The following is a 24,617-nucleotide window of genomic DNA, read 5'->3' on the forward strand; positions in this document are numbered from 1 at the left end:
TCAGGACAGTAGCTCAAAGAGAAAGACTGTACATCCCATTTGACTTTATTATATTGGCCAGGATCCAGGAGCTAATTTAGGCATTCCTAAGGGCTGGGGCATACCCAGTAGGATCTTTGATGGTTTTTCTTTGAACAACAGACCTTTATCCTATGTTACAAACTGCTTTTGAAAATCCTCTCCATTTCAAAAGCAGTTTGCTGTGTGGCATGAGAAACAGAAGACTAAAGCTCCCTTGGTTATGAAGAGCAAGTCACATGGCTCTTTGGAACTTGTCCAGAGAGAAAGAAAGAAAGAGAGAGAGAGAGAGAGAGAGAGAGAGACGATTGTGTCTGCTGAATATTTCCATATATTTAATAATATACTGGCATATTTGGAGCTAGCTATATACTGATATTGAAGCCGAACAACAATTGAATACCACCCTGCTCAAATTATTTTGTAACAGAATTATTTCCTGACCACATGTTGGGCTGGAAGAGGAATCAAGTTTTTGCTGAAGGAGAGATTCAGCTCCTATAGCCAGCAGCACTGCCTCATCTTAGGAAACCCTCATTTTAGAGGAGGGGTAGACAAACCGGGGCCCTCCAGATGTTTTGTACTACAACCCCCATAAATCCCAGACATTGGCCATTCTGGTGGGGGCTTATGGGAGTTGTAGTACAAAACATTTGGAGGTCATCAGATTGCCTACTCCTGTTCTATACTGTTGGAAAAGCCATGTGCAGGATTGTGAACAGCTTTCCTGATTTTTCCAGTGGCTGAAAGGCTGCTACGTTTGTGCAAGCCAGGGACTTGTTTTCACTAGAATGCAGGACACGGAATAATGGGCTCAAGATGCAGGAAGCCAGATTCCGGCTGAACATCAGGAAAAACTTCCTGACTGTTAGAGCAATACGACAGTGGAACCAATTCCCTAGGGAGGTGGTGGGCTCTCCCACACTGGAGGCGTTCAAGACGAGGCTGGACAGCCATCTGTCGGGGATGCTCTGACTTGGATTCCTGCACTGAGCAGGGGGCTGGACTCAATGGTCTGTAGGCCCCTTCCAACCCTACTATTCTATGATCCTATATGCATAGCCTAAGCCCTTCAGCTTTACCTCTTATTGCCACATAAAAATACCATGGCATAGCTGAGCTGCATTGGGGCAGTGGGTTAGAGCATGCGCAACAGTATCCAGGGTCCAGGCCCTTATCCTTAATCCTATGTATTTCTCGACAAGTGCAGGATTGGGCTATAATAGATATAATGCCAATAATAATCTGGTATTATCAAATTAGCAAGTACCAAGAACCAGAAAAGTACTGCATAAACTCACAGTATAACATGTATTTTGGAATGTATAGGAACATAGGAAGCTGCCTTATAATGGACCAGGCCATTTTTCCATTGAGCTCAGTATTAAGAACATAAGAAGCCATGCTGGATCAAACCAAGGGTCCATCTAGTCCAGCATTCTGGACACAGTGGCCAACCAACTGTCGACCAGGAAACCACAAGCAGGACACGAGTGCAACAGCTAACTGGCAGTGGCTGTTGAGACAGGCTTTTAAACAAGTGGGTTTTTTGTTTCTTTGTTTGTTTACCAGCCCTACCTGGAAATGCTGCAGACTGAACCTGGGACCTTCTCCTTGAAAGGCATGTGCTTTCCCACTGAGCTACAACCATCCGCTAGTACAGTAATTCAAGTAAGAAATCAATCTGGATTTGTAAATATGACATCCCTAGTCCATTTCATTTCATTGGCCCTGATCTATAATGGGTGATCCATGCATAGAAACACTTTTCATCCTCTGATTGCCCCTCTCTATGCACAACTGGCTTCTGTGGGGTTGCAAAATGTGCCACACCCAGCAATTGTGTAACATTTATTCCGTGTTACATTCTTGCTGCTACGTTCATGGAGTCCTTGATTCTGTCCCCATGTTGAAATGGATTTCAACACTCCTTCCCTTCTCCTGCTGATCTCCTGTACAGTAATTGGGGGTGGGGTGGGTTGCTCAGAGATCTATGGAGTGGGGTGAATGTGTATGGGTTAATCTGTTTTTCAAAGTTTGTACCTGAAAGACTAGATGCTTTAAAGTATACTCTGAAGTACACATGCATCCTTATAACTCCAGTGAATTTTCCAAGACTTGCATCCTCCAGATATTTATGCCATCCATCTCTTGCATCAATATTTTTTAGAGAAGATGTCAAAGATTCTTAGCTTCAGCATCATTTGTCACACAGCCAGGTACTGTGTGACATTGGTACTTTTAGCAACAGGCTTACAGCCACAGAACAAGAGCTCAGAAATAATGCTATATGCATTTTGTTTAGAGAATTCTAGAAAAAAAAGTGTTCCATCCCTTGTCAGCTTCTCACTGAAAACTACCTTCACTCCATACAAACTTCAATATTTACTACATATCCCACCACCAGCCCAAAAAATTATAGTGAAAGAAACCTTGTTGTGGAAAAATACTAGTGATTGCATCTGTTAATAAAATATCCAATATACCCTGCCACAAAAATTAAAAGAATGCTTGTCAAGGTTGGTTGTGAGACAAATGGTAGGAAAGAAATAGCAAACTGAACCATATTTCAAGTGTTAAACATAAACAGAAAAATGATTAGCCTGAAAGTAGGTTACATGCTATCAACAGCTCTTTATAAGATCCATTAGTTGCTTTGCTTAATTTTAGGAGGATTTAGCACTTATAGACAAACAGTAACAGATGTTGGAAATAGGGATGTCAGAGAATTTCACCACGAATCTCGGGGAGGCCGAATGCCAGCACGTTCAGCCCCCCAAAATTGGTGGCGAAATGGTCTGCCTCCCCTGCCCCCCCCCAGGACAGGACTTACCTTGTGTGAATGTCCCTGGTGGTGGCGGCTCCGGCGGTGGTTCAGCAGCAGTTCGGCAGCTGTGGTGGCCAGTCTTCCGACCGGCTGCCACTGCTGCCATTTCCAAGTTAAAAAAAAAAAAGTGATAGGCTACGTAAAGATTTACGTAGCCTATCATGGCTAGATTTTTTAAAAAAACACCGTTATAGGCTATGTAAATATTTACGTAGCCTATCACAGCTGAGTGGGGGGGAAAACTGCGCGTATGCAAATGGCGGCGCCCATGGGCGCCGCCATTTGCGTACGCGCGGGTTTGTTTTTTTTTCACTCAGCCGTGATAGGCTACGTAAACATTTACATAGCCTATCCCGGCTGACTGCAGGGACGCAAATGGCGGTGGCTACGGCCGCCGCCATTTGCGTCCCGGCCAGCCAGGATTCGCTGAGGGAGGGACGGGGCGCCTCCCCTCCGGCCAGAATTTCGGGGGGAGGGACGGAGTGCCTCCCCCCCACCGCGAATCAAGTTTCGTGAAAGGTAAGGGACTTTCGTACATCCCTAGTTGGAAAGGGAACTGAACCCAACTCAGAGGAATGAAAGGAAGGTGAACAGAAGACAACAAAAGAGACATATGCCATGGAACTACTTCTTCTTCTTCTTCTTCTTCTTCTTCTTCTTCTTCTTCTTCTTCCTTTTCATTCTTCTAGGATAATTTGTATGTTGTGAAGAAAGCCCCTTGGTTCCACAGGAATGCTACACATGGTCCTCAAAGATTTTTTTGTCAAACCTAGAAATTATAAACATGCTGGATGACCAGGACCCCCTCCCACCAAATATCTTTATACAACTTCACATAGTACTTTTGTGTTAGATGTCTCTGGTCTTTTAAAGATTTTTCTTTAGGGCACAGACACAGACACGTGTGTGCACACACACAAACAAAGTCTGAGGGCTAATAATCATATCAGAATAGCACCTTATAAAAACGGGTGCAGAATATTCCCACCCCTGAACCACAAGGATTCCTGAGGCAGCTAACAATATGAAACAGAAAATAATATAAGGAAAATTCAGGCAGATAAAACAGTTCACCAATTGACTCAGTCACAGCAACAGGCATCAGATACCATTAAAAGGGGAGAAAACAACATTTCGAGCTGTTTCCTAAAAATCATCAAGGAAACAGCCTGGAGAATGTGCAGTGGGAGGGAGTTCCAGAAGCCAAGTGCCACAAATGAAAATGTCCCCTTCTTGGCACCACCCACCTCACCTCATAAGGAGAAGACGCTCTATCATGGCCTCTAAAGAAGATCTAATACTAGTAAGACAGATTTGTATGAGATACCCCCAGACGCTGCAGTCCCAAGCCATTCAGGGCTTTAGAAGTCAAAACCAGCACTTTGAATTGTGCACAGAAACTGGTTGGTAACCAATGTAATTCTTTAAGGATTGGCAAGATGAGGAATTGCCTTTGGTGATGAAGGAACAGTACAGATATTAAAAAATAAATAATACCAGTTAAAAGTCCAGGTGATGGATTGTACATACAGATGCCAGTGAAGTTTGCCTGAGCCTGGCTTGGAAACGAAATTTGGAGGTTTGTAAGAGGATCTAAAGAGCCTCTTGTTGAGGGTGAAAGAGGAGAGTGCAAAAGCTGGTTTGAAACTCAACATTAAAAAAATGAAGATCATGGCATCTGGCCCCATCACTTCCTGGCATATAGAAGGGGAAGAAATGGAAGCAGTGACAGATTTTACTTTCTTGGGCTCCAAGATCACCGCAGACGGTGACTGTAGCCATGAAATTAAAAGACGCTTGCTCCTTGGGAGGAAAGCTATGGCAAACCTAGACAGCATAGTAAGAAGCAGAGACATCACCTTGCCAACAAAGGTCTGTCTAATCAAAGCTATGGTTTTCCCAGTAGCAACGTATGGCTGTGAGAGCTGGACTATAAGGAAGGCTGAGCGCCGAAGAATTGATGCTTTCGAACTGTGGTGCTGGAGAAGACTCTTACGAGTCCCCTGGACTGCAAGGAGGTCAAATCACAGTCAATCCTAGAGGAAATAAACCCTGAGTGCTCATTGGAAGGACAGATACTGAAGCTGAAGCTCCAATATTTTGGCCACCTGATGCGAAGAGAAAACTCTCTGGAAAAGACCCTGATGCTGGGAAAGACTGAAGGCAAAAGGAGAAGGGGACGACAGAGGATGAGATGGCTAGATAGCATCACCGATGCAATGAATATGAACTTGAGCACACTCCGGGAGAGAGCGGAGGACAGGAAGGCCTGGCGTGCTATGGTCCATGGGGTCACGAAGAGTCGGACACGACTGAACCACAACAACAAAACAGGGCTAACGTCAGCACCTGGTATCCTTGGACAGTTGCCAAGGCATCAGGGCCCTATGATGATGACTGTGACTACCCTGGGCCCCTCTTAAGAACTCCTAGCAGCACAGGGCAACTGGATCTAGCCATTGTTTTAACTTCCCAATGTCCCTGACTTAGTGTCACTCTAGTGCATTGTGGGAAGTATAAAGACTGGTTAGAGATATAGTCATCCAGTGTTGCTTGAAGCTCTGCCACCACAGTCAAGTAAGCCTGCCAGGTCCAGTTACAGAGGGTGATTTCCACAAGAAGACACTTTGTCCAGGGTCGCCTCAAACCCTGCACAGCGAATCCCACCAAAAACAAAACAATTGAACCCCCCCCCCCAATTTCTCCCTGGCTGGCAAAGACTTTGTACAGCAAAGTCTTTGTCGGCCAGGAATCAGGAAGGCTTTGACAGCTAAAGTCAATAGCACTTTGTCTACCAAAGACACCACAAACATCTTAAAGCTGGGTCATTACAGGAACAATTTTAAGAGGTGCAGGGGCAAAAGAAAAAGTGGATAACAAAGATCTGAATGAGGGTGATGCCACAGGTAACATGGGAAAAAGCCATGTTGACTCAAATTGTAGTCTGTACAAGTTTGGCCGTTAAGTTAAAATGACCTTGTGGATGTGTGTTTACCAATGGGGAATAAGAAAAAGTGCTTTGTCCAAGGCTACTCTTCAATGGAAAGATGGGCTGCTCTTTCCCTGTGTATGCCACATTCCCAAGCAGTTTTTCAAAGGAATCTCTTTGGCATGCATTTCTAGGTAAATGCACCTATTACTACATTGCTGCTCCTTGTTGAATGGCATGGGGCATAACTAAGGAGAACACCATGATCGGGTGCGCGAAGTGAATAATTACACTCACCCATCAAAGTACGTTTCCCTGTTGCAAGCAGAGATGGGTAAATAAAGAGACTGACACAGGTTCTTAGGTTCAAACTGGGCCACATGTATTGATAAATCTGCAAAAGGGAAAAACAGGATGGGCAACTAAACTCGGCCAGCCACTAGCTGTCCCTGACATGGGCGAAAACATTCAAAGCCTGTGTGGTGGCATGTCATCTCACCACACCATAGGGCTACCCCTTTGGGGGGAGGTAGGCCTTCCCCTGTCACCCCCACCCAGGCCGCAAAACACCTGATGGGTGAGGTGAGTTGTCCTCCCAGGTAACCGTTATCTCCCCAAAGAGCAGCCAAACCCAGAGCGGGAAGTGTCAGGCATCACCTGTCACAACAACTGTGTCTCTGAATGCTCACCATCCCTATTCTCATTCCCAATGCCCATCCTAAGAGCCACAGGGAGTGACAAGCCTAATGCTTAGTCAAACTCCCCCCACCTGCACTGAATTACTTCCTGCAGGCCCCTTTGCAGATCCAACAAAAATATATCATTACCTAAATTGGACAGGTGCACCCCGTCCTGCCTATAGAGCTCCCCCCGCATCTGTAGAATTTCTGGATGAAAAATGATCCCATCTCCATGCTGGAATAGCCCCAGAGCTATTTCCCTGTTAACTTTCTGCTGAGCCCTTTCAATGGCCTGCTGGTTCCTAATATTCTGCCAGAAAAGTCTGGGGAGCAAGTATAACCAAATGATAGTTACCCCCAGCCAACAGTGCCTGATAACCTGAAAATCCCCCAATGCTTGCAAAATAACACCCTTGCCTTTTAAACAACCTAGGTCGTTCCCCCCAAGATGCAGCACCAAAACCTGCAGGGGGACATGCACCAAACCTTGATGGAAGAGTGGGTAGAAGGCACTCCCACCGCATGCCGCATCTACCAAGCCACTGTACGCAGGCATGCCATGTCAGTCCGAGCTGAGGTCCACAGCCTGCCCTAGAAGCCCTCTTAAAATCTTATCCCTAGTGGCGGGCAAAAGGTGAAAACCTAGTGGTGTAGATGTACTACCACTACCAGTGGGTATGGCATCCTTCCCAACATTAGCATATGGGTCTGCATGTATCGAGGAGGACTGAGTAGGGATGTCAGAGAATTCCGCCATGGATCCCAGGGAGGCCGAATTCCAGTGATTTCGCCCCCCCTGGAATCCATGGAGGAAGGGAGCAACCCACCCCACCACCCCGCGAAAGCCCTGTGAAACAGAGCCTACCTGGCTGCGGCTGCGGCAGCAGCGGCTCCAGCGGTGGCAGTGGCAGCAGTGGCGACAGCAGCAGCCGCGGTGGCTCGGGCAGCAGTGGCGGCTCTGGCTGCTGCCGGGCTGCAGCTGCAAATGGTGGCCGCTACACCGGCTGCCATTTGTGTCCCTTCGCTGAGCCGTGATAGGTTGCGTAAATATTTACGTAGCCTATCACAGCAAAGAGTGGGAACATTTCTGTTCTGTTCTGCTGTGCCATTTGCGTCCCCGCTTTTGCCATGATAGGCTACGTAAATATTTACATAGCCTATCATGGCTCAGCGAGGGGACGTAAATGGCGGCCGCTATGCCAGCTGCCATTTGCATCCGCAGACCTGCCGCAGCCGGATGTCCAGCTGCGGATGCACCCGGCCGGCAGCTCCACGGAGTCGCAGAGGAGCACAGCCAGCTGGGGAGGATTCCGGGGGGAGGGACAGAGCTCCTCCCTCCCCACCACAGATGCCACATACAAAATAGGTAAGTGGTTTCGTACATCCCTAGGATTGAGACTGGACTCCCTTGGCAGGGCCCACAGGGCCCTGCCAAACTGATGCTCAGGCTGCCGTTGCTGGAGAAGGCTGACATGAACTATCCTCCAGCAGGGTTGCCCTGCCAGAGGCGCCGAAAGGGGCGCAGAATCGCCTCCAGGCTATGTCGGGGGGTGGGGGATATGGAAGTTTCTTGTGCACTTACAGCAGCAGAGGCGTCAGAGCTGGGATGTGCTGTGGCTGACCTCCCTGCTGGCATTCCTAGGACAGCTGGGGGCTGCATGACTACCTGAGGCAAAGTCTCATTCCCGACTGCATTTGTGTCAACTTGTTCTCCAGTAGGTGGAGAAAAGGGCCATGTAGGGGCAGCCATCCATGGACACCATCCCCATGGCCCCATCCAGCCCCACCCTGGCCAGTGGAAGGTGTCAGAGGCAGTTTTCTCACCTGCAACTTGGGCAGTCAGAGCTGGGTCCCCCAGGGATGCAGAAAGCAAGGCTGCGCCCAACGCTGATGCCTGCATCGCAGCAGACGTCGGTCCGTCCTCTGCAGGGGGAGCCGGTGAAGGATTCTGTGTGGAGACAAAGCTGGAAGATGCCTCAGTTGCATCTACACGCTCTGAAAGAGAAAGCAACAATGTGCTGTGGGTCTGCCACCTAGTCTGTTTAGGCTGTGAACCACCCCACATGCTTGGCCTAGGTTGGTGGAGGTTTCATCCCCTTATCTTTTTCCATGGCCTCCACATGCGCAAGAATCAGTGCCAAATCGGGCTCCTCTTCCCCTTCTGATGAAGACTCATGCCTCCATTGAGGCTGTTTTGCTGCTGGGCAAGGGGCTTTGCCCTTTCCCTTCTTGCCCCCCTGTCCTTTTTTAGGGGGCATATTGCCAAATGCTGACTAAATATGTATGGGTTCTCGTGTGGTCACCCCCACCAACACCCCCAAGACTCAAACTCACTCAGTATAAGGAAGGCAAACCTCCCCACCCTGACCCCATGCCTCCAACTGGGTTGGATCCAGGATCTGCCTTCTGTGGTTGAAGGGGTTCCACTCACAGAAAGTGTCTCCACTTAACTTTCAGGAATCCTCCTTCTCTCTACAGTGCATCCCACCCCATTCATCAGGTTCCCCCAACCCTCTCTGTAGCATTGGGGGGGGGGAGATTAGAAGGGCTTCCATGATGAGAAGGGATTGAGGAAATCTCCTTCAGCCAGCCCAGTTGCATGGACCTAAATCTGGATCCAACCGATTTAATAGGGTTTTCAGATTTAATAGGGATGTCAGAGAATTCCGCCACAAATCTCGGTGAGGCCGAATGCCAGTGCATTCAGCCCCCCGAAATCTGTGGCAGAACGGCCTGCCCCCCTGCCCCCCCCACGGATCCTCCCCGGGACGAGACTTACCTGGGGCGGATGTTCCAGGCGGCGGCGGCTTTGGCGGCTGGTCTTCTGACCAGCTGCCGCCACCGCCACCATTTGCAGTCTGGCGTTTGGATTTTTTTTTTTTTTTTTTACAAAGACGTGATAGGCTACGTAAAGACTTATGTAGCCTATCACATCCCGGTAAAAAAAAACAACGCGTACGCAAATGGCGGCGGCTATGGCCACCACCATTTGCATTCCTTATTTTTGGCTGTCTTAGTCTACATAAATATTTACGTAGACTATTATGGTGAAAATAAAGGGGAACGCAAATGTCATGACCCCGTCATACCCCCTCTTTAATGAGCTTCCGACTTGCATTAAAAACGTGGTTGTTCAGGCAGGCATTTGGGGTGGGTTAGGGTATTTTAGAAAATGTTTTTATTGTAGAATTTTATTGTTTTAAACTGTTTTATTTTATGTTGTACATCGCCCAGAGTGGCTGGGTGACCAGCCAGATGGGCGATCAATAAATTTAATAATAAATAAATAAATAAATAGCATAGTGGGAGCTATTTGCGTCCCTTTTTGATTTGCCGTTTTAGCCTACGTAAATATTTACATAGGCTAAAACAGTGAATCAAAAAGGGACACAAATAGCGCCCACTACGCTATTTGCGTTCCCCTTTATTTTCACTGCAATTAATATTTACGTAGACTAAGACGTCGAAAAATAAGGAACACGAATGGCAGCGGCCGTAGCCGCCGCCATTTGCGTACGCCTTTTTTTTTTTACCCAGCAGCCACCGTGGCCGGAAATCAGCCGGCTCCGTGGAGCACAGCTGGCCATCGAGGACTCCGGGGGGGAGGACCGGATCACCTCCCCCCCTGTCGAGGATTCCAGGGGGAGGGACAGAATGCCTCCCCCCCCCATGAACAGAATCCGCGGAAAGGTAAGTGACTTTTGTACATCCCTAAGATTTAAAAACCAGAGGTCAAATGGAATCTATTAATAATATTTGCTGGTTAAGTAAGTATGCCTCAAACTCAGTTGAGGGGTGTGTACATAAGATTTTAGAGTGTAATACTCACAGTGCTTTTGCTCAAATATACACAAAGGCTCAGTCCAAAGCCAGATCTCTCCCACTTTGAGAAGCAAACTCCAATTTTAGGGGGGGGGGTCCCTTTGTAAGTGGAACATTTGCCTTTGTCCTGGCCAAATGAAGTTTTCTAAATAATATTTTTGCAGTAAAGGCTAAGCTTACAAACTGCAAACATTTGCAACACTTCTTAGGTCCTTTGTAAGAAAACACACTGAACAACCACAGCATAGTCCCACAACCAATAGAGTGTTGCCAAGTAAAAGCACGTAAATGAGCCTTCTCGGTAGTGACACCCACCCTCTGGAGCACCCTTCCATGCATTGTTCAAGAGGCTAGAAATGTGTCAAGCTAATGCCTCTGTATACACAGTCTTTCCCTGATTGGCAATGGATTATGACAGTGCTCCGTTTTATTATTGTCTTGCTGTAATGGTTTTAACAGTGTAATCCTATGAATGTCTACACAGAAGCAAGCCCCATTGCATCCAATGGGGATTACTCTCATGTAAAGGGCTATCCGATTGTAGCTGCTGAACTAATGATTGTTCTTTCACTGTTTTTATATTGGTTTTATACTGTCTTTTATATATACATGTATTGTGAACTGCTTAGAGTTCTTAGGATGTTAAGCGGTATAAAAGTAGCATAAATTCATAAATAGTGCATCTGCAACATAACTAGCACTTTGAAACACTGCACAGCTCCTCTGAGATCGAATGAGTGCATCATACATTGTCCGGGTCCTTTCAAAGTTGAACTTTGCACCAAAATACCCTTTTTGGCCAGACAAATTCACCCATTGCCTTGAAAACCCCTGCAACGAGTGCAACTGTGTTGGGGGGTGGGTTCTTCACTGCTGGAAGAAAAGAAGTGGAACACCACAAATACTCATCATCATCTCTTGTGTTTCGGAACTAAATGCTTGTATGCAACTGCTTAGCCACATGAGACCATTGTCTCTACAGAACTAAATTATTGACCTTCAGCTTCTACTACTATTATTTACTATTTTAAAAACAACAACAAAAACCACTTCTTTTAATAGAGCTTTTTAAAACCCCATATAAACCACACTATATAACTCCTCATATTATGGCAGCTGTCTCCAGAGGCCTAACAGGGATAAAGATTCACCTCTTAAATGTTCCTACTTTGGTAATTTAAACTCCAGCAGCAAAATGTCTAATCCCTCAATCAGCCAAAGAAAAAGGAAAGAAGTGAAAATTGCTAGGAGGATCACAAAGAGAAATTCTGCTGTGTTTTCATTTCATGTGACAAATCTTTCAGATGAAAACATTACATCTGTATAGAGTTACTAAAATATTTATAATGCAGATATTAAAATATGTAATATATGTCCAGTAAAGAAGGGGGAAGTGTTGCAACATTATGCCTCCATGTCCAAATTTAGTATAATGCAAATGCATCATCTTCCTTTAGAAATATGGATGTATTCGATCAGAACTGCCTCTTCTTTCAAATATCCCCCCCCACACACACACACACACACACACTTCAAAATGGTCAGGCCAACAATGAACATTCCATTAAAAAATGCAGTATTTGTAAATAGTAAGATTGGGAAGAACAATCCCCTTGTTTTGAGCATAATGGCTACCCTGAAATAAAGAGAGTAGATCGAATGGGAAAGCATTTGCTCAAAGAAAGCCAATCAGGATCAGATTTCTTCACTCAATGCACATAGAAAAACTGAAAGGCCAGCTTGTCAGCAAATGTTTAACTACAATGAAATTCATGCCTGCCTACAGGTTTCTAATTGGATATTTCAGCATAATTTTGCTCTGGGAAATTCCACAGGGTAATCTTAGAGCAGGCTTGCATCTCAAGCTGGAGCCTGATTATAATTAATAGTCTCTGAACATTGAAGGTGTCACCCTTGGATTCGCTTGTTGTGGGGAGGGGAGGGGAAAATAGAAAGAAAGAAGTGAAGTGGATTTAACTTTGGGAGCAGTTCATAAAATATGACATGAGGAACCAAACACTCATTGGGGCCGTAAAAAAAAAAATAAACGGGGGAAGTATTACCATAAAGCAGAAAGCTACATTGAAGTGAATTACCTTCATGAAAATTTAATGCAAATGACAGAGGAGCACAGCAATGTTTTATGTTCTGGTGTTGAAAGGAAGCTGGTAGAATTACAATTTATGAAACATTCTCTCTGTCATGCTTAACGTAGATCATACTAGTGAAAACAAAGAAGGCTCTCTCTGCCTTATTACTTTTGCAATATATGTAGCTATTTACCAGTAAAATATTTTCATTGCATTTGTTATTTGCTTATATTTCCCCCTTACAATATTCTGTAGTCTCTTTTACAGCCAGCATATTTTCCTTTTCTCCAAAAAGACCCCGGACCACAAGAAGTGGATCACTTTTCTTTTTCAGATATGTTTCCAAGAACGGGATTAGTAGTTTAAAATATCTAATTAAAAGTGATTGCATTGTTCAGAAATAGCTGTTTTCTTCAATATCCTTAACTTCAGAGAATGAGCCTGACAAAAAAATCTATGTTTCCTATTGCCCAGAAACGGTGCTGAATTAAGGTCACCACTTCTCTTTTTCTGACAGGCTCCTCATTTTTAACAGCTACATGGCAGGCTGGGAACAGATGCACCTACTGAATTTTCCTGATGCAGATGGGTGAGAATTTCATTTGGTTCATTTTTTGATAGGATCCTATCAAAATTCACAATTTCATAAATAAAATAGAAATGAACTTGATATTTAAAAACAAATCTAATGTGCGAGAAGATGAAACTGACAGATTCATCCATCCCTACCCATTGGTCACCTCTCACCTGTTCTGTTCCCAGCTACATCCTGCTCTTGTATAGTGGAAGGGGACAGAGGGAGTGTCTGGATTGTGCCAGGGGCTTTTGAGCCCCCCAAGTCCTCTTCCTGCAACCCACAAGCTCTGTGACTTCAGAGATTGCTATGAAACTGCGGCTGTCCAGGAATCCAGCCTAATCTTACAGAACCTTACAAGAGCATGCTCCATGGATGTCTTATTTGGATGGCGTGTTTTCATGCATACGCTCTGTGTACACCATTACCATGCCTTCCTGCCCCTTCTCCCTCCCCCTTCCATGCTGAAGCTACCGCACTGCTCCTGGAATCTCAAACTCCTCTTTATCCGTTTTGAACTTATTGGCATTTCTCTGATGCCAGGCTACAGCTCAGCGGAAGGCTGCTTCCTTTGCATGTACAAGGTTCCATTTTCAACCCCCAGTGTCTCCAGGTAGAGGAGTGCTAGAAAAGGCTCTCTTCTGAAATCCTGGAGCATGCTGCCACTCAGTGAATAAAATGCTCAACAAGATAGACCAGGGACTAGGGATGGGAGAACTAGTAAGGCTCACTGGGATTCTCCTGGTCTCATCTCTGAGCTTGGGTTGTCTCATTCCCATTCCTGAATGCAAGCTTCTTCTTTTTTAACTGAAAAGTGCACATTTTGGTGCACATTTTTAAAGTGAGCACCCAAAATGCACACTTCCCCCCCCATAGTTTTGAATGTAACCACAAGTTTGAGAACTTGCGAGCTTTTCCAGAAAATTATGCTCCTGTTTGCATTTTGGGTTGCAAATGGGGTGAATTTGAAGTGAAAATGAACCCCAACTAGGTTTTAGTTACAACCAGACAGAAGTCTAAAAGAACTATCCAAGGTGCTGGGCCCATGTTGAGGAGAGGGTCCAGCACTTTGGATAGCTCCTTTAGACTTCAGGCTGGTTGTGACGAAACCAGAATGGGATCTCCACCCCACCAAAATTGAAGCCACCTGCCTCCCCTGCTTGAAGGTCTTCCCAAGGAACGTTAGACACACTGCTGTTTAGTACTGGCAAAAAAAGCACAAATTAGAAGGTAGGAAAGTTGTACAAGAAAAGGAAGGAGCTGAATACTATAGGACTGAAAAGAAACAACCTGCTTGTTCACTCCATTTATTTTAACTAATCAAAGCTCAAATACCTAAAGACAGCTTTGCAATATGAAGCGTGACTTTGTTTACTTTTAGCTTTGTATTCATTATAATGGCTGGTTTTATTTATATTAAACTTATCAAGATATCGTTTTGTTTCTTTACTTATTAAATGCCGCTATTCCCCTGCCGCCTGGAGTTTCATCTTAATTCAGCCTCCAAAGACTCTTTAGTTAATGTATATTTGAGGTATCACTCTGCTTACAATGAACTGTGTTGAAAAGTATCATCAAGCCTTTAGCGCAGAAAGAAATCAATCTAGTGATGGTAAATGGTCTGTGGTCTCATAGGGATAGGCTCATCTGTTAAAACTTTAAAGCCATACAAATCAAATATCCCTTCCCTTTGTAGACAGCTTTATCTGGAATTAATGTGTATTAACCCTCTGAATACTGGCATATACCAGATTGCCAGCCATGCATCCAGTGTCTTGAAGATACATATATATATATCCCCAATTTTTTAAAAAAAATCAATAACATTTTGATATTCTTTTTAATGTACAAGAAATTCTGCTGACCGCACTTCTTTCACAATTATATGCATTTCACCAAGTGTTTGTAATATTCTAAATTGTCTTAAGCTGACAAAGGCAGACTGGAATATTTATTATGATACATTAAAAATGTGTACATGAAACTTACTTCTCTTGACTCTGCCACAAGAGATAGTCTGCTTTTAGATTTTGGGGGCAGTTTCTATACAGTCCCACTCAGAACTTCTGTGGTCCTAAAAAAATTAGTATGATTTTTCCCCTTCCATGCTAAACTCATTTGTTCTAGATTAATCCTGCTGGGATCAATAGAGTTACTCCAGGGCAAATGGCTTAAACAGCTGTGCGCTGCAATCCTATACACATCAACGCAGAACTTATCCCCAGTGAGTTCAATGGAACTCCCAGGAAAGTGTATATAGGATTGTAGCCGTAGACTTCCAATTACTATTTTGCTAAAATAGTACCCTATACTAACCTACCTGAGTCTTTACGCACAAATATCAAACTTCGGGACCTCGATTGGGATCCCAAATAGTGCCATGGCCTAGGAGACATGATCTTTAGCTGCAGTGGAATCACCAGTTTGTACTGTGAGTCAAACTAACGTTACATTAAGGGCTTAATCCTATGTCCAGTAGAGAGTCTCTCGATGGCCATAAGATTTTTCAGTTTCTGGAAACTGAGCTCAGAGCCAGAAATCCAACTCCCCACCCCCTCCCCCGCCACCTAGTGGGAGGCATAGTTCTTCCCCGGCTCCGTGCTTGGAAGAGCAGTGCAGAGCAGCCAGAAAGGGGGTGTTCCTGGGGACAGGGAGGGGAGGGAACCTTGGAAGCACCATTATGACGGTCCCTATGCACCGTCCAGCCTCATTCCATCCCCTGCTCTGAGATGCCCCAATTAGACAGCCTAGATCAGCCATCTAGCTGCAAATGTATGGTGGCTGGATCGTGGAGGAGAGGATCCCCTTCGCACGACATCTGCCCTGCAGTGGATAGTCGGCTGCCTCCGAGTACGGAGGTGACTGACTATCCCCGTAGGATTGCACCTTAAATATTAATATTAATTAATATTAAATATTAAGATGGCCTTGTAGGCCCCTTCTAACCCTACTATTTTATGAAATATGTAGTAGTGCAGGGATTAAATATGTAGTGAACAACAGGCACCAATGTGCCCCAAGTCACCTTCCTTGATGCCAGCTGAGACATTCTACTTCTGTGGTCTCCAACGTGGTGCCTGCGGACACCTCTTTCATTGCCCTCCAGGCTTCCTGCCCCTCCTGATTTATTTATATATATAAACTAGAAGGCTGGCATGTTGCATAGCAAAGTGCTGGCTTGTACCACTAACTTGTTTGTTTTTGTTTGCTTTATACCCATCCTTTCTACCAAAATAATGGCACTCAATTTCATTTCCAATATGCCTCTGGGCTCCAGAGGTAGTCTTTGAAAATATAAAATGTGGGTACCCCCAGCCATGCCAAGCAGCCCAGAAAGAAAGAAAAAAGTATGCTGGGAAATGGTAGGAAGCATCTGGAGGGGCTTGAAAGGCTAGTTTGTCTGTGTGGGGTGGGGGGGTGGCTTGTTTGTTTTTTGTTGTGGGTGTAAGGTGTGGGTGGGTGTTTTGCCTCTGTGTGTGTGTGTGTGTGCATGTGTTTCCCTGAGCCCCTGCAGTTTGCTTTCTGTGAAATGAGTATTTTTTTGTACCTTTGGGGGCTCGGGGAGCAAATACATGATTTGGCATTTGGGGCTCAGCCCTGCCTCTGCCTTGTATTAAGTTTCTTGGCCCAGTTACTTATCTCATCAGTTTTCCTTCTATGAAATGGGTGTTGGAGCAGAGAGCTACAGGTTCAAAAGAGTGGTTTTGAGTTTTTGAATTCAGATCCTGCCTCTGCTTTGTCCTTAGGTTCTTGGGCACATTACTTTTCTTTTAGCCTCACCAGTTTGCCTTGTGGGACATGGATATTTTGTGGCTGGCCACATCCACCACAGGAGCCATTTTGTGAATGGGCAACCCCACACACATGGTAACCATTTTCTCGGAGTGCCAGCAACACTTTCTGAAAATTCCATATGTGATCACTGACCCAAAAGCTTGCTTACCCATGATGTATTGGGAAGTTGACACTCTTTGTTTTTTTATTCACAAGTGCACAGGGCCCAAATCTATGTTGGGACCACCATAGGCAAGCAGGTGAGGTTGAAACCTTCTCCACACCACCACCACCACCAATGGAGGCCTATTTCTGTTTTAGTGACCTCATGGGCAGGGACAAATTTTTGAAAACAAGCAGCTAGGGGAGGTGTTCCCAGTCTGCATTGCGGTCCTGCATACTTACTTGTGAGTAAACAACAAAGAGAGGCTCAGCTGCATGCTATATATTTAATATAGTTTGACCCTGGCTTGTCCCTTTTTGCATTGCATGCTTGCCAGGCAATGTTCTACCTTTTCTCTTACTACACGGAGTTGTTGACAAACAAGTATGTCCCAAGCTACATGAGTCCTGAGGACCAAAAAAGCCCATTGAGTGTTATGTAAGTCAAACAGGAAAAAAAACTGTCACTGCTCTATCCCTGTGTTTACCCATGTAAACCAGCATAACTGCCTTTACCTGAGTGTTTCCACTCTGCAAGCAACTATAATAAATGTCACACTGTTTCTGGGTCTCAAGGGAACTGACAGTGTATGTGTGGTTTCTTCTGCATGGTGGCTGACAGGTATTGCATATAGATATTGAATCATTGTAAGTTCCAAATCCAATGCATGTTTACTCAGAAGTAAGTCCTTGTGAATTATGGGCTTACTCTTAAGTAAGGGTGCATAGCATTGAGGCTTAGAAACATAACAACAGCAACCAAAAGCTGCTAAGTTTCATTAGATATGCATTGTGTTACCTGCTTACGTGGTGAGAATCATTTTCTATTTGGGGAAGAAAACAGTGGAATTTTCCTCAGTGCAATCTCCCATTGAAGTCATTAAGAACAGAAGGCCTGGAGTTTTGCTTGAGTAGTAATTAAAGATCCAACTGTACATTTTACAGAGATCAAAAGGGGACACAAGGTACAAATGAAATTTGTTAAGGGGAAATAGAGTTTTTCTTGTAAACAGCTTCATCTCCATTATGAGGAGAGAATGCCATCTATCAGCATTTAAAAATAAAGCAAGGTACACCAGGAGAAGGAAACCCCCTTAAATCGATTAGCCAGAATGGCATTTTTGATGTTAGTCTTGTGGGATTCAGTGTGTTTTTCATTATTTAAGCTATAAACCATTTCAAATTAAGGGAGTGGTTGTCATGGATGGGCTTATTATAAAGCACTAAAGTCCAGGGTTGAATTAGTTTATGATAACCACATATCCTAGAATAACCTTTTGCCATTATAAGAAAAAGAAGAAGAAATATTTATAATGTGGGCAAAGTATGTATTTTTTGTGTTAGGAGAATTTAAACTGGCAGTTCAAAATGTTTAATAGCAGTTCCAGCTGAGCACTGTGGTTTATGCGGATTAAACTGCCTACTTAGAATGACAATAAGACAACCAACTCAAATTATCCTTCAGTCTAAGCAGTTTTTTTAAAAAAATCTCATATAATGAAGACCAGATTTTTTTGTGGGGGAGGAGGAATCATGAATCCATACATGAATCCACGTTGCACCTCAACATAATTTTATTGTTTTCCATAAATATATAATATTAATACTACTGTCAGGTTTCTGAGAACTTTCAAGCTTCTCACCGTCAACAAACCTGTACAAGATATTATGCCATCAGGTGGAGCAGCAACCATCTGCAACTAGGGATGTACGAAATTTAGGGATGTATGAATCCCTTGCCTTGTTCCGTTGTGGGGCTTCCACAGTGGGGGGGAGGCACTTCATCCCTCCCCCCGGAATCCTCCCTGGCTGGCTCCGCTCCGCAGTGGCTCCACGGAGCCGCCGGCCAGGGCCGTCCACAGCCGGACATCCGGCCACTGGGCAGCCTTCTGGGGAAAAAAAAAACAAAAAGAGTATGCAAATGACAGCGGCTACAGCGGCCACCATTTGCATTACCTTTTTTTCGCTGTTTTAGCCTACGTAAATATTTACGTAAGCTATTATGGCGAAACAAAGGGGAACGCAAACAGCGTAGTGGGCGAAATTTGCGTTCCTTTTTTTTCTCGCCGTTTTTGCCTACATAAATATTTACGTAAGCTATTACGGGGGGGAAGGAATGCAAATAGCACCCACTATGCTATTTGCATTCCCCTTTTTTCACCGTAATAGCTTACGTAAATATTTACATAGGCTAAAGCAGTGAAAAAAAGGGAACGCAAATGGGTCCCACCATAGCTGCTGCCATTGGCATACGCAGTTTTTTTTTCTTTGCTTGCCGTGATAGGCTACGTAAGTATTTATGTAGCCTATCACGGCAAAGGCAGCTACTCAAATGGCGTGGTGGCTGCCATTTGAGTCCACAGCAACCAGCCGAGAGACCAGCTGCCGCTGCCAGAACCTCCACCAGAGCCGCCGCCGGAATATCCACCCCAGGTAAGCTTCGTCCCAGGGGGGATTCCATGGGGGGTGGGAGGCCGTTCCACCATGGGTTTTGGGGGCCAAATGCCAGTGCATTCAGCCTCACTGAAATCCATGGCGGAATTCTCCGCCATCCCTAACAAAATTCTTACCTTGCTCCATGCTGGGCAATCCGCAGTGGGGGGAGGTGCTCCGTCCCTCCCCCCGGAATCCTTCCTGGCCGGCTCCACTCCGCAGCTACTCCATGGAGCCGCCAGCTGGACATCCGGCCACTGGGCTGCACAGGGACGCAAAAGGCAGCCACTACGCTGGCCACCAATTATGTCTGTGTCTTTAGCCGTGATAGGCTAAGTAAATATATACGTAGCCTATCATGGCTAAAGAAATGGATGCAAATGGCAGCTACGCCATTTGCGTCCCTGCCCTGAACCGTGATAGACTACGTAGATACTTACATAGCCTATCACGGCTTGCCAGGGACACAAATGGTGGCCGGCATAGTGGCCGCCAGTTGTGGCTGCAGCCCAGCAGCAGCTGGAGCCGCTGCTGGAGCCACCACCACCGCCAGAGCCACAGCCAGGTAGGCTCCATTTTGTGGGGCTTTCACGGGGCTTTTGCGGGGTGGTGGGGTGGGTTGCTCCATTCCACCATGGATTCCAGGGGGCCAAATTCACTGGAATTCAGCCTCCCTGGGATCCATGGCGGAATTCTCTAACATCTCTATCTGCAACTCTACATATTTATTTATTTATTTATTTATTTATAGTATTTGTATACCACTTCACATCCAAAAACCTCAGAGTGGTGAACATCAAACAGGATAAAGAGTAAAAGCACCATGTTAAAATAATTTTGAAAAAAACACACAACAGAGTTCTGATAAAACCAGGTTTGATAAACTGTGGTGGGTCCCTTGAGGAAGGCTTTCTAAAATAGCAATGTTTCCAGAAGGCACAGAAAGCAACACAACGTTGGTGCCTGCCTGACCTCCAAAGGCAGGGAATTCCATAGGAAGAGGGGCACCACATATTCCTGGTGGACTCCAGTCAGGCCATGGGTCCATGTGGAACCACCAGGAACATGCCGTCCGATGACCTCAGTGACCGGACAGGTTGGTAGGGGAGAAAGCACTCTCTCTGGTATCCTGGCCCCAAGATGTGATCACTTCACATGATCTCACTGTCATCACTCTGCTTTTATAGATATAGGCTCCAGGGCATAGTCTGAAGGCACATGAGGCAGCTACCTTGCTGAAGCTAAGCAGGTCTGGGCCTGGTCAGTGCTTGGAGGGGAGACCACCTGGGAACCAGATGTAGCCACCTTAGGGATGTTGGAGAATTCTGCCATGGATCTCAGTCAGGTCGAATGCCAGTGCATTTGGCCCCCCAAAATCCATGGCGGAACAAAGCCCCCCGCCCCACCACCTCGCGAAAGAAGCACGAAATGGAGCACTTACCTGGTGCCATTTGCGCTGCTTTGTGAATGGTGGCCGCATCTGCGGCCGCCATTCGCTTCTTCATTATTGCCGTGATAGGCTACATAAATACTTATGTAGCCTATCACAGCTAACACAGGGATACCATTTGTGTCCCTGCAGGGGCCGTGATAGGCTACATAAATATTTACGTAGCCTATCATGGCAAAAAAACCAGGAACGCAAATTGCGGCCTCCGTAGCCGCCGCCATTTGCGTTCCCTTTTTTTTGCCGTGATAGGCTATGTAAATATATACATAGCCTATCATGGCAAAAGACAGGAATGCAAATGGTGGCGGCTACAGCAGCCGCCATTTGCGTCCCTGCACAGCCCAGCGGCCAGATGTCCAGCTGCGGGCGGCCCTGGCCAGCAGCTCCGCGGAGTCGCTGCAGAGCAGAGCCAGCCGGGAAGAATTTTGGGGGGAGGGATGGAGCACCTCCCCCCCACACCACGGATGTCCCTGGATGAAACCAGTGTTTCGTACATCCCTAAGCCACCTTGAGTTCCACAATGGAAGAAAGGTGGAATATAAATGTAATGAATAAATAAATAAAATAGATATTCGGAGATGGTATGAATTTTTTTTCTGAGTCCATATCTTGGGACAAATCTCAGTGTTTGAACCCAAAAGAGTGCAGAAATATATAATGTAGGAAAGAGGGCTCATAGTTCATGTTCAGCTACCCTGTGATCATGGTTCTTCAATGAAAGTAACAGAGAAGCATACCAGCAAATCCATTCCAGACTGACAATTCTTGCTCCTCCATACTTACTGTTTTCCTCCCTCACTGTTTCTTCCATGTCTTCTTCTTCCTCTGGCTGGAGAAAGTTAACAAAGCAACTTGCAGCAGGGTGCCTAAGATGGACATGATGGCACAGCCTTCTCCCATGTCACACATCTGGCTGCAGGATACTTGTTTAGCTTTCACCAGCTGGAAGAGGCACAATCACCAATGGCAACTGACTAGTGAATGAAAGAAAGCATGCAGGGGAATGCTTGAACCAACCTTTGATTCACTGGGATGTTCATCTGTTAGAGCAGGGTGCCCAACGTGGTGCCAGTGTGGACTTCCAACAGCACTTGTGATGTTCTCCACTCCCTGACCCTGTCAAAAAATTATTTGTAATAAAAGCTTGAAAAAGTTAGGGCACCAGGTTCTCCTTCCTGTTCACAAATCTGTTGCTGATCAGTGGGCAGAAAGAGAGGTAAAGAGTTGCTTCCTGGCCCCACCCAATATTCTTACATCTACCCAGAACACCTCCCTTTGCTCTCTCTCTCTCTCTCTCTCTCTCTCTGTCTTTCCATGCCCAGCTTCTAGCCTTTCTATTTCTCTCCACCCAACCCTTTCCCTTGCCATTTCTCTCCCTTCCCTTCCCCTCCCCATCCCTAGCCTTCTTCTTTCTCTCTCTTCCTAATCCCTAGCCTTGCTCTTTCTCTCCCATTCACTCCTTTATCTTCCTGCTTTTCTCCACTTCCATTATCTAGCCTTATTATTTCTCTTCCCACCACCACCTCTTCACCTGTTTCTTCCCCTTCCTGGCTCTAGCCTCACACTTTCTCTCCCTTCTACTCCCTTGCCTTGCTTCCCACCCACCCCAGCCCCTAGTCTTGCTATTTCTCACACACACACACACACACCTTCACCAATTTCCACACCCACCCACTCCAGAGTAATTCATTTCTTGCCATGGATTACAGTTAGTCACCAGCTAATGGTGCTAGGAAGGAATTTTACCTGCACACAGATTGGCACCATGGTGCAGGGTTTTAGCCTTCCCCATTGCAAGACTATTAACTCAGTGATATTTGGATTTGTTTGGCTTGACAAGTATAACTTTAAGGTTGGTTATAAAACTTTCAATTCTAAGTCACAATTTTGTAAGCATGGAAGGCATTGGGCTGGATCCATTTGTAAGGGGAATGGGATTGGGTGCCCCATTTTCTCCTTTAAGAGGGTGTCCCCTTAAGGGACCATGGGGGGGGTCATTAGGACCCAGCTTAATGTGGGGCTGCAATCTGGGCCACACCCCAGGGAAGCAGAAAGGGGCCCACTTCAACAGTCTGTACCATGGCCTCTGACTCCTGCCCCCCCCCCGAGGCACCTGGAAGAGGGGCCAGGTTGATGGGATCGGACAGCAGGCAAGTAGTCTGATTAATGAATCCATGCCCTATGCCCCTGCCAACTCTGTTCCAAGCTGAACCAATAAAGTCGTGGCCAATTATTTCACCCATCCAAATCTATGTCTGAATTTGTTTCCCCACCTCCCTGTTCTGCCCTAAAGGGACTAGCTATGTGCTGCCACACACAAACAACATACTGAAATCAATGAGATTTGGGCTTGATTCATGCAACACAAGCACTCCTAATCCACAATCAGTTGTACAGTCACATGGGAAACAGTCATATGTAGAAACATGTGAACTGGAATGTGCAGGGGGAAAACAGCACCGATTTACATAACTGTTGTGACTGGAAGATGTGTTTCCATCAGTATCCTTATCCCCCTGGTTCACAGCAACACTTTTCTCCAGGCAACTGGGTGTATGCTTGTGGCTAAAGAGAGGCTGTGGTTATATGACTGTGTGGAGGAAACTGACTGTGTGAGCCAGTAGTTACTTACAAGTAAATGTATTTGGAATCCAGATTCCCAAGGCACTCTTACATCTCCAAGCAGATATCAATTTAATGTGCAATCTTGCTTGTTGTAGAGTAGCTTCAAATATTGTACTATTTTTAATTGGTTGTGCCACTTAATACTTAAATAAGACGGGGAGAAATTATGGAGGGTAATAATTTGGAAATATCCTTACAGACACCCTGGCCAGGCACACACTTTCATTTTTCTGTGTCTTCATTTGTTCTTTTATAAATAAAAGTCTTGTTTGAAATACACATACACCTACCTTTTTCAGAAATCAAACAGGATTTTTATTGTTCAAGAACATTTACTAATACTAAAAGTGTGTGTTTACCTCCCCCACTCTGGTTATTGCATCTGCTGCCCATCTTTCTAACATCTGGGATGATGACCGTTCCACTAAACAGCATAATCAGTGGTTAGAACTGGAAGGAACTTCTTGTCTCCACAAGCCTTCTAAAATATTGGAAAAATGTCAGACGTTCTACTGAAATTAACATATAAGGAAATTAAACAGAGGAACTGTCTGGAATGGTTGTTACTAAGAAGGTGGTTAACTAAAAACATTTAAAGAGTTCAGCCCATTAATGTGCCTCAGTGCAAAAATGTAAAAAGCAGGCGCTCACACACAATGGCTGAAGCAAGCAAATCAGTAACATGTCTGAATACGGCTGTTCTAGCTTTGTTTCTTTCTATCACCAGTTGTATCTCTTGGACAAAGGGCGTTCTTCTATTTTCTATTCTAAGCAATATCAAATAACTAATAATGAAAAGGCAAGAGTATTGTAACATTCTGTTGTTTATATGGAAGCTCAGCGTTAACAGGAACTATTCAAATGCTAACATTTGGCATCATGTTACCAGAAAAATCCCCACAAAGAGTGCCAAGTTTAAAGAAACACACAGCTAATGTAATTTAGTTTTTATTTTAAAAGAGAATCTATGATATAAGCATATAATAGATTCTCTCTTTAAATAAATAAAAAAAATAAGAGTCTGTTTGCAGTGGGAACTGTTGATAACGCTGAAGAGTTGCTAATTAAAATAAAATGAGGATGCATTTTAGTTGATTGCAGAAATGTACTGGACAAACTCTTAAACTTTCAGCTGAAGAAAAGCTCTGTAGTTTGGGAAGCACAAATGTAACTTTCGTCTCTTTACAAAATCATTGAGCAGGTTCACATTAGAATGCTGAGCGAAAGAGACTG

General features: G+C 45.1%; 1 pseudogene; it reads right to left on the reverse strand.

The window, feature by feature from the left end:
* Window positions 1-6,524: 6,524 nt before the first annotated feature.
* The window catches only part of LOC146352327 (uncharacterized), a 113,029-nt pseudogene continuing 94,936 nt past the window's right edge, over window positions 6,525-24,617 (reverse strand).

The sequence above is a fragment of the Heloderma suspectum genome, chromosome 2 (genome assembly GCF_057233095.1).
Source record: "Heloderma suspectum isolate Gila_16-S chromosome 2, 16-S_ref, whole genome shotgun sequence".
In the NCBI taxonomy this organism is placed as follows: Eukaryota; Metazoa; Chordata; class Lepidosauria; order Squamata; family Helodermatidae; genus Heloderma; species Heloderma suspectum.